At 45.3% G+C, this 11,475-nt stretch overlaps 1 pseudogene; it reads right to left on the bottom strand.

The window, feature by feature from the left end:
- Nucleotides 1-2,996: 2,996 nt before the first annotated feature.
- On the bottom strand, nt 2,997-10,919 carry LOC127030821 (olfactory receptor 52P1-like; annotated as a pseudogene).
- Between the last annotated feature and the right edge of the window lie 556 nt (nt 10,920-11,475).

The raw sequence follows: 11,475 nt of genomic DNA on the forward strand, positions 1-11,475 counted from the left end.
TAATTATCAATGGTTGGGGGTGTTTTACTAACCTGTTGCAGACGTGTGTAAGTGCTTGAGACTAGCAAAGTTTAGCTTTAAGTGAAAGTACTCTTGTGTTGTCCTATCTGTGCCAGCCATCTATCGGTCGGACAGCCGCGTCTCCCCTGATTTATTTCCTGACACCTCCTCACACAGAGTAAAGTTACCAAGAGCTTTGGGTTGAAAGAACCCCAGGTAACATGCTAACCCAGCTCCTGGTTCTGGTCCGCTCCAGCTGCAGCTCCCCAGCTCTGTCTCTGCTCTGTGTCCAGCCAAGCTCTGAATTCGGGACTGTTTTTCTAGCCCTTATGTTTCTGGCTGCTGCTGCTCTGCCTCCAGCTCAGCTTGAAGTGGTTTGCCAGAATTCTACTGCATTACTAGGCCCAAATCACTTCAAAACCAACATAAAAGTAGCCTAATCTATTTACTGAAAGAAGTTTTTTTATTAAAATATTTGTGTACAAGTAACAAATGAAGGCTTTTGTTAGATACCTAGTACAGATTAGGTTAAAAAAAACACAACAAGCCCCAACAGGAGTTCATCCATATTAGCAACAAAACTGTGAGATGACAATCATATTCAAAATCAAAACCCCAATGCTAGTACTTGTATCCTAATTGAGGGTTTGCAGGTGTTTCAATGAAAAATGGGTGAATAACTGTTAAAAATAGCTCCAAATATGCCCAAAATGTATCTAGTGTAAAATCAGCAATAATATTATTTATTTCTAATTCCATTCAGTGATGGTAGTCAATGTCCATATTTTAAGTTGAATTAGTTTGTTACTGATAGTCTCTAAAAGGCAACATTTCATCATAGCCATTTTCATCAGAAGTACAATGCTTCTGCTACTGGTCATACATGTGCATTGACCAGTGCAATCATTTCTTACATTGGTGGAAACTGTTCACAACCGATTTTGTGCTGTTGCATGTACACCCTAACATGAAGGATGTTTTCTAAAAGTTCCTCTTGCATCTGGCAGCACAAGTTTGTTTTTATCAAGTTCATCTGAGAAAATAGTCTTACAACTTTAGCGTTGCTAAAAGATAGGAACAACAATGAAAAAGAAAACAAGGCAAAAGCAGCAAAGAATCCTGTGGCACCTTATAGACTAACAGACGTTTTGGATGCATGTGACATGCATCTGAGGAAGTGGGTATTCACCCACGAAAGCTCATGCTCCAAAACGTCTGTTAGTCTATATGGTGCCACAGGATTCTTTGCTGCTTTTACAGATCCAGACTAACACGGCTACCCTCTGATACTCGAAAACAAGGCAAGTTCACTAAAGACTTTGTCCCCTGTGGCATCCAGGTGTTCGAGACCTTCAACTCAAATCTGCAGTACTTGGTTGTTCTGAGTGTGAGGCCAGTGAACCATAGGCAAAATTCCCCACCGCTGCTGCTATTGTTCAAGGTCTCCAAAAAGCAATGGCAAAAATGAGATATCAGCCAATCTAGGTCGTGAAGGACTTAGTACTGCAAGTGATTCTATAACATGAACATTTGATGACAATCTCTGTTTCAAATGTTTTACAAACTGCAAGATGATATCTCGACACCTACTTCTGATGTCTTAGACAATGGGAATGGTTAGTGTGTATTTTGAAAGTTCCAGCTGAAAGCAACTCCAAAATCAACTGCGCAAAGCAGTAAGATATTTGACACCAGGGCGATGACGTAATTTAACACAGCAGTCTGTTACCTGGGGTTTAAGAACCCACAGCAGGGACAACTTAAGTATTTCACTCCAGGAGGTGTCAGGAATAAATCAACGGGAACACAGCAATTTTGTCTTACAACGGATTAAATGCAAGTAAGCATGCTCTTGGCCAGCAGTTCAGTTTATTAGATTTAAGGATATACAGACATAAACAGTAGGCTTAGAACATCCCAGATAGTAGCCTAACATCTGGAACGGTATTGAGTGATTAACAGCAGGTTTGCAGTGGGCAGTTGCTCACCAACCAGGGAGAAAGGATGTCAGGAAAAACATCTTTCAAGATGATTGCAGAGGACTTCTCCAAAGTACGCTCTATTGGCAAATTGTTTATAACTTCTTCAAAATGCATTGGTCATAGTCTCCACTACTGGATCATCACTTTTCCTAACTTTCAATAAACTTCTAATAGCAGAGGCAACTACTCTCAAGGTTTCCATCCATTTACCATTTTTCATTCTCACTTATTTACTTCTCTTTCCCCTCCTCCCATCCTGATTAGTAGAACCTGCCACCTAAATTTTGACTTTACATCTAAAAGCCTGATTTCCAATTAACCCTAAACTATGTTATGTTCTATTTTATTAATTCATAGTGGCTGAGTGCACAACATATGGTTGCAATTGGCTTGATCACATTATGCAGTACACGCCCCCATATCCAGCACAACAGAGTCCAGTTCTCAAAAACACACAGTTTCACATCTTTCACCAAAAGTCTAGTACAATGTCCTCAATTCCTGCAGCAGCTTTCTTGTATTAGCACTTTCCAATGGAAACAATTGGTTTTGAAAAATCAGGTGAATTGTGCTCACTGGATCACTGTACATATGATAAAGAAGATCAGCACTGGAGTTACTTTCTTTATTTTTGGCTATCTGAAAGCTTAGTTTGCATTCATCGAACTGATCTATAATCATATTCACACAGGGTCTAATGCAAAGCCACATTGCCTCACAAAGCAGTACTATCTTCTCGTGGTCTGGAAGTCATGGAAAGGTAAAATGACAGGGTGGATGGAGGTGAGGGATGATGGATGATACTGACAGAGATTAGGTGATGGTCAGAGAGATGGAACGGAGAGAGCAGTCCTTGGTGATAGAGTAATAAGATCTTAGATGTGAGGAACTTCTGAAACTCTGAATTTCCATAATGCTGAGCTCGGCCAAACTGGGACAAAGCAACCTTGATTAACAAGGAGATGTCCTTTCCCACTCTTGTCACTCATGTTTAAAGTCAGTGGACCCAGGTGATCACTTTCTGCAGATGTATTTGCCCACTTTGTCACAAAGCTCTTTGGTTTTGGCCCCATAAATTATAGGGTTCAGCATGGGGGGGATTTGTCATAACCTTAGTCCAAGATTTGGATCTTAGCGTCCAAAATATGGGGGTTAGCATGAAAACCTCCAAGCTTAGTTACCAGCTTGGACCTGGTACCTGCTGCCATCACCCAAAAAATTAGAGTGTTTTGGGGCACTCTGGTCCCCCTGAAAAACCTTCCCGGGGGACCCCAAGACCCAAATCCCTTGAGTCTCACAACAAAGGGAAATAATCCTTTTTCCCTTCCCCCCTCCAGGTGCTCCTGGAGAGATACACAGACACAAGCTCTGTGAATCCAAACAGAGTGACTCCCCCTCTCTGTTCCCAATCCTGGAAACAAAAAGTACTTTCCTATTCCCCCAGAGGGAATGCAAAATCAGGCTAGCAAATCCAACACACAGATCTCCCCTGATTTCTTCCTCCCACCAATTCCCTGGGGAGTACAGACTCAATTTCCCTGAAGTAAAGAAAAACTCCAACAGGTCTTAAAAGAAAGCTTTATATAAAAAGAAAGAAAAATACATACAAATGGACTCTCTGTATTAAGATGATACAATACAGGGTCAATTGCTTAAAAGAATATTGAATAAACAGCCTTATTCAAAAAGAATACAAATCAAAGCACTCCAGCACTTATATTCATGCAAATACCAAAGAAAAGAAACCATATAACTTACTATCTGATCCCTTTGTCCTTACACTTAGAAACAGAAGACTAGAAAGTAGAAACTACTTCTCCAAAGCTCAGAGAAAGCAGGCAGACAGACAAAGACTCAGACACAAACTTCCCTCCACCCAGAGTTGAAAAAATCCGGTTTCCTGATTGGTCCTCTGGTCAGGTGCTTCAGGTGAAAGAGACATTAACCCTTAGCTATCTGTTTATGACACGCCCCCCAAATTGCAGACAGTGGGGAAGCTCACTGGCGGCGATTTCCTTCTAGAACTTGAAAATAAACAGATTAATACAACACATGCACCTTTACATATACCCCTAAGTATATAACTAACAGACTTCTACATTTTAAGAACACTTTTTAACTACTGAATTCTGGGAAACTCTCACGGGAGAGAGCATCAGCAACTTTGTTAGAAGCTCATGTGATGTGTTGAATTTCAAAATCAAAATCTTGGAGAGGTAAACTCCAACGAAGAAGTTTCTTGTTGTTCCCCTTGGCAGTATGAAGCCACTTTAGTGCAGCATGGTCAGTTTGTAGTTGGAACCGCCGTCCCCAAACATATGGGCGTAGCTTTTCCAGGGCGTACACAATGGCATAGCATTCCTTTTCACTGACTGACCAGTGACTTTCCCTCTCAGACAGTTTCTTGCTGAGAAACACGACAGGATGGAAGTTGTGATCTGTTGCTTCCTGCATGAGCACTGCTCCTATACCACGCTCAGATGCATCCGTGGTTACTACGAATGGCTTGTCAAAGTCCGGGGCCCTGAGCACAGGGTCAGACATGAGCGTTACCTTAAGTTGGGTAAAGGCCTTTTGACACTCATCAGTCCACTTAACGGCATTTGGCTGGGTCTTTTTGGTCAGGTCGGTCAATGGGGCAGCGATTTGGCTGTAGTGGGGTACAAATCGCCTGTAGTATCCGGCCAAGCCTAAGAAGGATTGGACCTGTTTCTTTGACCTTGGGACAGGCCACTTTTGGATAGCATCCACCTTGGCCTGTAGGGGGTTTATGGTTCCTCAACCCACCTGGTGCCCCAGGTAAGTCACTCTGTTTTGGCCTATTTGACACTTTTCGCCTTAACAGTTAGTCCTGCCTGCCTGATGCGCTCAAAGACCTTTTCCAGGTGTAGTAGGTGTTCGGGCCAGGAGTCTGAAAAAATGGCCACATCATTGAGGTAGGCAACTGCAAATTCTCCCAGTCCAGCTAGTAGACCATCTACCAGCCTCTGGAAGGTGGCGGGTGCATTTCGAAGGCCGAAAGGAAGGACATTGAATTCATACACCCCCGCATGGGTGACGAATGCTGACCTCTCCTTGGCAGGTTCATCTAGCGGTACTTGCCAGTACCCCTTGGTTAAGTCTATTGTAGAGATGAACTGGGCACGTCCCAACTTCTCCAATAGCTCATCGGTGCGTGGCATTGGATAGTTGTCCGGACGAGTTACAGCATTTAGCTTACGGTAGTCCACGCAAAAGCGTATTTCCCCATCTGGTTTGGGTACCAGAACCACTGGAGATGCCCATGCACTGGTAGATGAGCGGATTATACCCATCTGTAGCATGTTCTGGATCTCCCGTTCTATAGCAGCTTGGGCATGAGGAGACACCCGGTAGGGTGGGGTTCTGACTGAGTGAGCATTACCTGTATCAATGGAGTGGTATGCCCGTTCAGTCCGTCCTGGGGTGGCTGAGAACAATGGGGCGAAGCTAGTGCACAGCTCCTTGATTTGTCGCCGCTGCAGACATTCCAGGGTGGTTGAGAGGTTCACCTCTTCCACGCCACCGTCTTTTTTCCCGTCGTAGTAGACACCGTCAGGCCACTCAGCATCATCTCCCTGGACTGTAAACTGACAAACCTGTAAGTCTCTGGAATAGAAAGGCTTGAGAGAATTAACATGGCACACTTTAGGCTTTAGTGAGGAATTGGGAAATGCTATGAGGTAGTTTACAGCTCCCAGGCGCTCTTGGACCGTGAATGGCCCTTCCCATGATGCTTCCATCTTATGGGCCTGTTGCGCCTTCAAGACCATAACCTGGTCTCCTACCTTGAAGGAAAGTTCTCTGGCATGTCTGTCATACCAGGCCTTTTGCTCTTCTTGAGCATCCTTTAGGTTCTCTCTAGCAAGGGCTAAAGAGTGTCGGAGGGTGCTTTGTAGGTTGCTTACAAAGTCCAGAATGTTAGTTCCTGGGGAAGGCGTAAACCCCTCCCATTGCTGCTTCACCAACTGTAATGGCCCCTTAACCTCGTGACCATACACAAGTTCAAACGGTGAAAACCCTAAACTGGGATGTGGTACAGCCCTGTAGGCAAACAGCAACTGCTGCAACACTAGGTCCCAATTATTGGAGAATTCGTTGATGAATTTTCGTATCATGGCCCCCAAAGTTCCATTGAACCTTTCCACCAGGCCATTGGTTTGATGGTGGTACGGGGTGGCAACCAAGTGATTCACCCCATGAGTTTCCCACAGTTTTTCCATGGTCCCTGCCAGGAAATTAGACCCTGAATCTGTAAGGATGTCGCAGGGCCAACCTACCCTGGCAAAGATGTCTGTTAAGGCCAGGCACACAGTGTTAGCCCTGGTGTTGCCTAGAGCTACTGCTTCTGGCCATCGGGTAGCAAAGTCCACTAAAGTCAGTACGTACTGCTTTCCTCTGGGCGTCTTTTTTGGGAAAGGGCCCAGAATATCCACAGCTACTCGCTGAAATGGGACCTCAATTATGGGGAGTGGTTGGAGAGGGGCCTTGACCTGGTCTTGAGGCTTTCCCACTCTTTGGCATACCTCACAAGACCGGACATACTTGGCAACGTCCTTGCCCATCCCCTCCCAGTGGAAGGACTTCCCCAACCGGTCCTTGGTTCTGTTCACCCCAGCATGGCCACTGGGATGATCATGGGCTAAGCTTAAGAGCTTCCCCCGGTACTTAGTTGGAACCACCAACTGTTTTTGCGGCTGCCATTCTTCCCGGTGTCCACCAGAAAGAATTTCCTTGTATAAAAGTCCTTGGTCTATAACAAACCGGGATCGATTAGAAGAGCTGAGAGGCGGTGGGGTGCTCCGTGCCGCCGCCCAAGCTTTCTGAAGGCTGTCATCCGCTTCCTGCTCAGTCTGGAACTGTTCCCTTGAGGCTGGGGTCACCAGTTCTTCCTCAGACTGTGGACTTGGGCTTGGTCCCTCTGGAAGCGATGTAGGTGATGGGATTGTTTCCGTTGCTGGTGAACTGCTCTCCGCTAGTGCACCTGAGGGTATTTCAGGCTCTGGCTGAGCCTTTTGGGTATGGCTGTCTGTTGCCTCTGCCAGTTCTGGCTCGCTGGTGCCCTTTGGCGTTGAGTTTGAAGATGGGGTTGCAATTGCTGGTGCTGGTTGCTGTTCCAGTTCCGGGCCTGGGACTGGAGGTGCTGTGGCTGTTTTAGTGGTTGGCATGGAATCTGGATCCACTACCTCTGTCTGGGTCTCTGGTAACACAGACGGGGCCTCTGTGGACGGCTCAGGAACAGGAATGGGTCTGGAAGCTTGCCTGGTTTGGCTACGTGTAACCATTCCCACTCTCTTGGCCCGCCTCACCTGGTTGGCCAAGTCTTCCCCCAGTAGCATGGGGATAGGATAATTGTCATAGACTGCAAAAGTCCACATTCCTGACCAGCCTTTGTACTGGACAGGCAGTTGAGCTGTAGGCAAGTCTACAGCTTGTGACATGAAGGGGTAAATTGTAATTTTGGCCTTTGGGTTGATGAATTTGGGGTCAACGAAGGATTGGTTGATAGCTGACACTTGTGCCCCCGTGTTTCTCCACGCAGTAACATTCTTCCCGCCCACTCTCAAATTTTCCCTTCGCTCCAAGGGTATTTGAGAGGCATCCGGGCCTGGGGATCTTTGGTGTGATGGTGGTGTAATGAATTGCACTCGCATGGTGTTCTTTGGACAGTTGGCCTTGATATGTCCCAGTTCATTACACTTAAAGCATCTTCCATCTGATGGGTCACTGGGCCGAGGTGAGTTACTGGAGACTGGTGAGGTTGAAGGGTAGGGTATCTGTGGCTTTACTTGGGTGGTATGTGGGGTCTTTGGCTGTCCTCGGTTGTAGGGTTTATGGTCTGTGTGCCCCCTGGGGTAATCGTTCCCCTTGACAGTAGCTTTCTTGCTTTCTGCCAGTTCCATCCATTTGGCTCCAATCTCCCCCGCCTCAGCGAGATCTTTGGGTTTTCCATCTTGTATGTACCATGTGATGTCTTCAGGAACACCATCCAAGAACTGCTCCATTTGTATGAGGAGGTGCAGTTCTTCCAAGGTTTGAATGTGGTTTCCTGTTATCCAGGCCTCATAGTTTTTTGCAATGTAGTAGGCGTGTTTGGGAAATGACACCTCGGGTTTCCACTTTTGGGTTCTGAAGCGCCGACGGGCATGATCTGGGGTTATCCCCATCCTGTATCTGGCCTTGGTTAGAAAAAGTTTATAGTCATTCATTTGCTGCTTAGGCATTTCAGCTGCCACCTCTGCTAAAGGTCCACTGAGCTGTGACCTCAATTCTACCATGTACTGGTCTTCGGGGATGTTGTACCCAAGACAGGCTCTTTCAAAATTTTCCAAGAAGGCCTCGGTGTCATCACCTGCCTTGTAGGTGGGAAATTTCCTGTGCTGTGGAGCAATAATTGGCGCCGGGTTGTTAGGGTTGGCTGGCACATGCAGCCCAGCTTTTGCCAAGTCCAGTTCATGTTTTCTCTGTTTTTCCTTCTCTTCATTCTCTTTTTGTTGTTTTTTCCATTTCTTTTTGTTGTTTTTCCATTTCTCGGTGGTGGGCCGCCTCCTCTTCTTCTTGCTTCCTTCTGTGGGCCAACTCTTCTTCTGCTTGTTTCCTTCGGTAGGCTACCTCTTCTTCTTCTAGTTTTCTTTTGTGTGATGCCTCTTTGGCTGCCTGTTCTCTTTGGTAGGCTGCCTGTCTGATCTGTTCTTCTCTTTCTTTCATCTCCATCTCTTTTTGTTTTATTTCCAGTTGTCGCCTGTGTTCAGCTTCTTTGATTTGTTCTTCGGCCTCAATTTTTGCCTTGGAAGTCATGGTTCCTGTTTTCTTGGGTTGGGGTGCCCTCCGGTGTTTATCTTTAGAACTGCAGGTTCTCTGTTGACTCCTGAAGTCTGCCTAGCAACAGTGCCTTTAGCTAATCTTCAATGTTAAGTAAACCTGAAAAACCACTTTATTTGCATATATATCGTGCTGGTACTTGCCTCCTAATGGGAGGGCTATTGTGTGACAAACGACCCTTAACAGTCTCTTAATGGCTTCTTGCTTATTATGCAAGCCACAAACTGCCAGAGAGAGCAGAAAAAAAAATTCTCTCTGGTTCCCTTTTAAAACCAAACTGTTTCTCTCTGCTAAAAAGCCCTTAGCAGAGAAAAGAAAAATATAATATTCCTACTGGCTTCTGGATTCTGTCTATATCCCACCGCTGCTACACCATGTCATAACCTTAGTCCCAGATTTGGACCTTAGCGTCCAAAATATGGGGGTTAGCATGAAAACCTCCAAGCTTAGTTACCAGCTTGGACCTGGTACCTGCTGCCACCACCCAAAAAATTAGAGTGTTTTGGGGCACTCTGGTCCCCCTGAAAAACCTTCCCGGGGGACCCCAAGACCCAAATCCCTTGAGTCTCACAACAAAGGGAAATAATCCTTTTTCCCTTCCCCCCTCCAGGTGCTCCTGGAGAGATACACAGACACAAGCTCTGTGAATCCAAACAGAGTGACTCCCCCTCTCTGTTCCCAATCCTGGAAACAAAAAGTACTTTCCTATTCCCCCAGAGGGAATGCAAAATCAGGCTAGCAAATCCAACACACAGATCTCCCCTGATTTCTTCCTCCCACCAATTCCCTGGGGAGTACAGACTCAATTTCCCTGAAGTAAAGAAAAACTCCAACAGGTCTTAAAAGAAAGCTTTATATAAAAAGAAAGAAAAATACATACAAATGGACTCTCTGTATTAAGATGATACAATACAGGGTCAATTGCTTAAAAGAATATTGAATAAACAGCCTTATTCAAAAAGAATACAAATCAAAGCACTCCAGCACTTATATTCATGCAAATACCAAAGAAAAGAAACCATATAACTTACTATCTGATCCCTTTGTCCTTACACTTAGAAACAGAAGACTAGAAAGTAGAAACTACTTCTCCAAAGCTCAGAGAAAGCAGGCAGACAGACAAAGACTCAGACACAAACTTCCCTCCACCCAGAGTTGAAAAAATCCGGTTTCCTGATTGGTCCTCTGGTCAGGTGCTTCAGGTGAAAGAGACATTAACCCTTAGCTATCTGTTTATGACAGGATTAAGCAATAGAGGTTGGCCAATATGATGTGAATGTAAGGAGCAATGCCCTAACCGAACCGATGTGTTAGAGTGGAGAAAAAGAAGAAAGGATAAGACATCAGCATCACACAGATGTGGGCTGTGCAGGGGTTGAGGGCTTTCTGGTGGGTTTTTTTAGAGGAGTTCCTGAGGACAGCCCTGATGATCAAACCATAGGACAGGACAATGAGCAATAGATCTGACCCAATGAATACAAAGGCTGCCACCAAACCATACATCCTATTGACTGTGATGTCCCCACACAACATCTTTGCTATAGCCATGTGTTCACAGTACATATGGGGAATAATGTGGTTGGCACAGAAAGGCTGCGTGATTAGGAGCAGGGGCATGGGCAGAATGAAGAGAACAGCTCTTATCAAACCCACGAGCCCTAGCTTAGCTATTCATGCATTGGTGATGATGGTGGCATATCTGAGAGGTTTAAATATGGCAAAATAGTGATCGAAGGCCATTGTCAGGAGGACAGCTGAGTGCATCATAGAGCCTGCATGAAAGAAGAACATCTGGGCGAGGCAGCTACGAACAGTAATGCCCTTTAAATTGAAGCAAAATATACACACTGCCTTTGGCACGACAGAGATAGATATGCTGATTTCTGTGAGCCCCAGCATGCAGAGCAGCAGGTACGTTGGCTTGTGCAGGGTCTGCTCTTTGCCTATAACAAACAGAACAGTGAAATTTCCCAACAGGCCGATAATGTAGAACATAGAGAAAAGGATGGATATCCAGATGTGAGCAGCTTCCAGGCCAGGGATGCCCATTAGGATGAAAGTTGAAGTATCAGAAGGGATGAGGTTGAAAGCTGCCATGAAGTGGTTGATGCGTTGATCAGGCTCAGAAAATCTCAAGGTGCCTTTGAAGGGAGATAAACACAGCGAGGGGGTCATACACTTTATAACAAATAAGACAGTAAGTAATTTATAGCTATTACCAATCAAGAAAGGGTTGAGCAGTGAGGTGGCAACATATGCAGATGGTAACAGTTCGTTTAGGTCATATGCAAGTCCAGAGAAGTCCTCAGAGGGAGCTAACCAGCAAATGAATGGGCAGCATGATGGCAGATGAACTTCGAAATCAAAAACTGCAATGTGTATGTCCATTGGAGGAAAAAGCTTGTTCTCCTCAAACACCTAACAAGGTTCTAATTTAGGACAGGGAGCTGGGCATCATTGTATACAGCTCTGTGAAACTCTGCTAAGAGTGCAAAACATTGCTGTCCAGGAGGCATAGGATGGGGAATCATATAGTAAATACAATGCCATGAGATCAGCTAGTTAATATTTCAACCTCCTCTGTACTCTTCTGTGTAGAACTGGGCACCCTTCTCACATGGGATATTGCAGAGTTAGAGGGGTTCAGACAAGG

This window comes from Gopherus flavomarginatus, chromosome 1 (genome assembly GCF_025201925.1).
Source record: "Gopherus flavomarginatus isolate rGopFla2 chromosome 1, rGopFla2.mat.asm, whole genome shotgun sequence".
Taxonomy (NCBI): domain Eukaryota; kingdom Metazoa; phylum Chordata; order Testudines; family Testudinidae; genus Gopherus; species Gopherus flavomarginatus.